The following is a 6,000-nucleotide window of genomic DNA, read 5'->3' on the forward strand; positions in this document are numbered from 1 at the left end:
TAATAGTGAGTGGTTCAATGGTATGATAAATGAACTTTGATTTGGTTTGATTTCTTCAAAAAAAACAAGCAATTTGAAAAAATCTTTACTTACTTTGTACGTCCAATAAATACATTTTGTCTGCCCATCTATTTTTCTCGATCAAGTCATAAATTGGATGGATCGAGTTACCATCTTGAACAATAAAGGAGGAAGTTATCCTCTTCAAAATAATTGTCGCTGTAGATGAGCAGATGATGCTGCGTGGCCTTCCAAATGGTCGAATCTTCTCAACCAAAGTATTTTCCCATTCATTGTTGATTATTGTATCAGCCTTAAACAAGGCAAGGCTGAAATTGGTGGCCAAATCAAAACAATGCACCATGTAACCACCATCCGAAGTTTGCTGCTCAATATCTTTAATATCGATCTAAACAGAAGTTTCGATTTTAGTGTAAATCACTTGCATAAATTACTATTTGTACAGTTTACAAATGATTTCGAATCAAAATTAGTGGATTTTTTGTTTTCTCAGCCTTTCAAGAAAGCATCGATGGAATAAAAATGTATTTCCTTTATTTAAGCATCTTCCTTTTTTACCTCTCTGTCAAAATTACGCATCATCTCAGAACTTAGCATAATTTAATCAAATTTTTCATTAAAAAATAAGTAATTATATTGATCAAGAAACATAGAACTAAATAAATCAAAACATTTTTCGTTTCTGCAAGACTCATCATCATCATTAATTAAATAAAAAATATTTATAATACTTACACAACATTTTCAAAATGGCATTTAGCACTTCCATCAAATTCCACTGTAGGTTTGAAATAATGGTCTGTGGTAGACCAAACAAACTGTAAACTGAATCAGATATTTCTTCTGCTATCACATTAACATCTATCGTGTTGGTATTGAATAATGTAAACGAGAAGTTTGTTTGCACATCATAGCAATGGATCAATTTGCCAGCAGACGACACGTTTATCACGTCAATCCTAAAAGACGATTTTGAATAAACTCATTGGAGGCTTTTAAACAATTTTTGAAAATTAAAAAAAATAAAAAGGGGAATAAAAATGTATTTCCTTTATTTAAGCATCTTCCTTTTTTACCTCTCTGTCAAAAGTACGCATCATCTCAGAACTTAGCAAAATTTAATCAAATTTTCTATAAAAAACAAGTAATTATATTGATCAAGAAACATAGAACTAAATAAATCAAAACATTTTTCGTTTCTACAAGACTCCTCATCATCATCATCATTAATTAAATAAAAAATATTTATAATACTTACACAACATTTTCAAAATGGCAATTAGCACTTCCATCAATTTCCACTGTAGGTTTTAATTAATGGTCTGTGGTAGACCAAACAAACTGTAAACTGAATTAGATATTTCTTCTGCGATCACATTAACATCTATCGAGTTGGTATTGAATAATGTAAACGAGAAGTTTGTTTGCACATCATAGCAATGGATCAATTTGCCAGCAGACGACACGTTTATCACGTCAATCCTAAAAGATGATTTTGAATATACTCATTGGAGGCTTTTAAACAATTTTTGAAAATGAAAAAAAAATAAAAAGGGGAATAAAAATGTATTTCCTTTATTTAAGCATCTTCCTTTTTTACCTCTCTGTCAAAAGTACGCATCATCTCAGAACTTAGCAAAATTTAATCAAATTTTCTAATAAAATAAATTTATCTAGATCAAGAAACATAAAACTAAATAAATGAAAACATTTTTCGTTCCTACAAGACTCATCATCATCATTAATGAAATAAAAAATATCTTTAATACTTAGACAAAATTTTCAAAATGGCATAAATCTAAACATTTTTCAGCAACAAGATGAATTCAAAAAGGTTTATCCCAATTAAAGATAAGATTGGATAAATGCTAAGCAAAACAATTGCAGTGACAACAAGAACAATAGAATGCTAATAGTGAGTGGTTCAATGGTATGATAAATGAACTTTGATTTGGTTTGATTTCTTCAAAACAACAAGAAAATTAAAAAAATCTTTACTTACTTTGTACGTCCAATAAATACATTTTGTCTGCCCAACTATTTTTCTCGATCAAGTCATAAATTGGATGGATCAAGTTACCATCTTGAACAATAAAGGAGTAAGTTATCCTCTTCAAAATAATTGTCGCTGTATATGAGCAGACGATGCTGCGTGGCCTTCCAAATGGTCGAATCTTCTCGACCAAAGTATTTTCCCATTCATTGTTGATTATTGTATCAGCCTTAAACAAGGATTTTCAGTGACTTACTTGAATATTGTCCATGAATTGTCCCTTATAAATTTTGAAATCTCTAACGACATCCCTTGAAATGCCGTCATACTTCTCTGAAATCTGTTGAAAAATAAAATAAAAAGTCGCGTTAAAGATCTTATAGGTATAATATGAGGACTGTATTACGTCATTATTTATTGGTTCCATTTTTAAAAGTTATGATTAAAGGAACGGGAGGAATTTCAGATAACTAATATGAATAATTTTTTATATAATTTCATCATAAAATTATACTCTACTGGAATATGATGTCTGCTTTTAAAAATAGGGACCTCGAAAATGGAAGATTCACCAAAACATTTAGTTTTTTATTCACAAAAATGTTTTAATATAATAATCCATATGTACTAGTAATCGTCAGTAAATACATTCGAAAACCTCCTTTTTTTCTTTTGTTTAAAAAGAAAACATTGCAGTGTAATTTTTCTTTGTTTTCAATTAAAAGAAACTATTGTAACGTAAAATGTCTTTGTTCTTTTTTATATTGAAGAAAAAAAATGTTTTGTTTTTTATTATATAGTAAAAAAAAGTCTCTGACACAGGACTTGGGAGAGAAAAGAATAAGGGGACAAAAGTGTCCCCCCCGCCGAAGTGTGCAAAAAGTGGTAATAGTGCAATTAACGATTAATCGCACTCCTCTAAACCAATCAGATTCGAGTAATTTTGCACGGCTGACGATTAATTAATATAATACGCTAAAACGTGTGTGTTTACAACGTTCTGTAAAAAGTTTTCGAAATTCTAACAAAGCTCTACAAAGCCTCTTCTTCACGGCTTTGAACCATCGTCTTTTTGCACCCCATGCAGTTTTCCTACCACTAGACTAACTTTGAGATGCCAATATACTCTTTTCTATACAGCAACATTAGAGCTGGATAGGTTAAAATCGACCTTCTTCACAAGTATAATTTTTGCTTTCGAGGATTTCTTATTCAAATGCTCTTTAAAACTTTCTGTTTACTATAGCGACTCCTTTTCACTTTCAAAGTTACTCTCGAATGTCCAACCACGATGGTTAGCCATGATGGCTAAAAAGATCGAAAATATAATTCTTCTAAGCCAGTAAGCTACAAATTCATAATTTTGTTTCTTTTAATCAAATATCGATAACAATTGCAAACGAAACCAAGTAAGAATATCTGATACCTATGTATGTTTCAATTTTGTCTTTTTGGGGTGTACAAAATGGATAACATCTTGAATTTCATTTATTGGTAGGAATCTGCGATGTGCATCGTATCGCTCTGATAACTATATTTGAAATAGATAACATCTTGAATTTTACTTACGGGTAAGGATTTGCGATATGCACCATATCGCTCTGAATAATCGTCGACAAGGAATTATATCGATCCAAAAGGGATGGATACTTTTCTACAACAAAACGCCGTATTTCGTATTCTATTTAGACCTTGAGAAAATTAAATCATTGTAATTAAACTTCAAAGACAACCTTATTCATAAACAATATCTAGAACGTTAAACAAAATAATGAAAATGAAGGTGTTAGTTATTGTCTTAAAATATAAAATAAATTAAAATAGTGTGTTACAACTTCCAAAACTGAAGATTTTGTGTTTTCTGCAACCTGGATGCGTTAAAAAAAAAACTTAAAAACATGTATATTAAAAAATGGAACATCGTGTGGCCCTTGGGGAACACTAAGAAATTTACTTACTTTGTAGTTGTCTTCTCTAATACTCAAGAAAGATTTTGACCATTTTATTTTGACCAGTCATTCTTTTTAGACCTTGTGAAAAATAAGTCATTATAATTGAACTTGAAAGACAGCCTTATTCATAAACAATATCTAGAGCGTTAAACAAAATAAAGAAAAAACAAAACAACATTAAGGTGTTAGTTATTGTCTATAATAATGTTATAAAATAAATTAAATTAGAACAAAATAAATTAAGATAAGATAAGATAAGATATAATAAAATACAATCAAATACAATAAAATGAAATCAAATAACTGGTATAGACATTAGCATGGAGCTTGTCTCTCCATTTTCCTCCTTTAAAATAACCTCTCCAAATGATCCTTCTCCAATTTTCATCTTGACAAAACTATCAAAAATAGCATGACTATGGAAATGGTTCAAATAATAAAATAAAGGTAATAAATATTTGATAATAATTACTTATAATAGTTAATAATCAATTAACCATCAGTTCGTATAAATCATCAATTAGTAAGCAGATGAAACTGTGTTGAATAATTGTATACTCAAAAAATATACATTTTCTGACTTGTACTAATGATTCAAAGTGTAAAATCGATCATTTTTTAAAACGAGTGTTTGGCTTGGTTTGGTTGATATACATACGATGAGTGTATTGACTTTACTCGATCTTCATCCCTTTTTGACATAATATAATGTCTTTTGCATCTTTTTTGAGAATCTTCTTGTGACGCCTAAATTTCCTTTTGATATTCCGAACATCAGCTGAACTGAAATGTCGTTTCCATCTCATTGCTAATTGTTGTTTCGGCCTTGAATAAGGCAAAGCTAAAAAACGGTAGAAAAATAATCAAAAATTGACCTTGTGTTTGTTTGTCATTTTCTGGTTTTGCCTTAGACTTTCTGTTTTTATTGTTGAACTATCGGTTAACTTTGGATGATATGAAAAAATCTAGAATTCTTTTCTGTAAAATTAATTTTCGAAAATGGCACTTACTCCTTTGTAAAACATTTTTAAGGTCGTCTCAAGTGGCAGTTTTAAGTGGATTTTCTTTTCCAATTTGTTCACGGCGATCTCGTGCTTTACAAGATTAGCTTAATTAATGGAAGTTTAATTACACTGATAATTTTTAATATCTCAATCATGATGTTTCTTTTCAATATTTTGATGGATAAATTAAATATTTTGATTTAATCTCAGCATTTTCGTTTTACAAATAGATTTGCCTACAATATCAACCTAAAATCGAATGAATTGATGGAAAACTCGACCTTTAAATGAGGATTTCCTGTGATGTATACTCTCGGGGGGTTTGATGTATACTCTCGGGGGGCTTTTTTTTAATCTTCAAAATCACAATCAATTTCCAGTTTTTTTAGAATCAGATTTCACTGTAACGAAGATCAACCTTCTTTCTTTCTTAATCTTTTTTTTCTTGTTAAACTTTCATCTGAATAAGGTCTAAATTTCGAGTTTTCTTCTTATAGGGTCAAATTTAAAAAGATAGAAACAAGTTTTATGAAAAATTGTTTCGTGATTTATTCACTCTTATTTTGTGTCTTTCTTTTAATTGATCAATCATGTTACCATGGAAGCACAATTAAAAATAAGTGTAACTTAATAAATAGGGAACATGTTCTACAATTAAATGTAATTAGAAAGGAATGCTGACTCATTTGAAAAAGTTTCTAAATTTTACAGAACGTTTTCACAGCTATTAGAAATCTTTTTGATTTCTGATTTCTTTTTGATTTCTTTTTGATTTTTGATTTCTTTTTGATTCTTTTTGATTTTTGATTTCTTTTTGATTTCCTTTGATTTCTGATCTTTTTGATTTCTTTTGATTTCTGATTTCTTTTGATTTCTTTTTGATTTTTGACTTTTTTTTTGATTTTTTTTGATTTTTTTTTAATTTTTGATTTCTTTTTGATTTCTATTTGATTTCTTTTTGATTTCTTTTTGATTTCTGATTTCTTTTTGATTTTTGATTTCTTTTTGATTTCTTTTTGATTTTTGATTT

This window comes from Clytia hemisphaerica, unplaced genomic scaffold, assembly GCF_902728285.1.
Source record: "Clytia hemisphaerica strain Z4C2 unplaced genomic scaffold, Clytia hemisphaerica genome assembly, whole genome shotgun sequence".
NCBI classification, from domain to species: Eukaryota; Metazoa; Cnidaria; class Hydrozoa; order Leptothecata; family Clytiidae; genus Clytia; species Clytia hemisphaerica.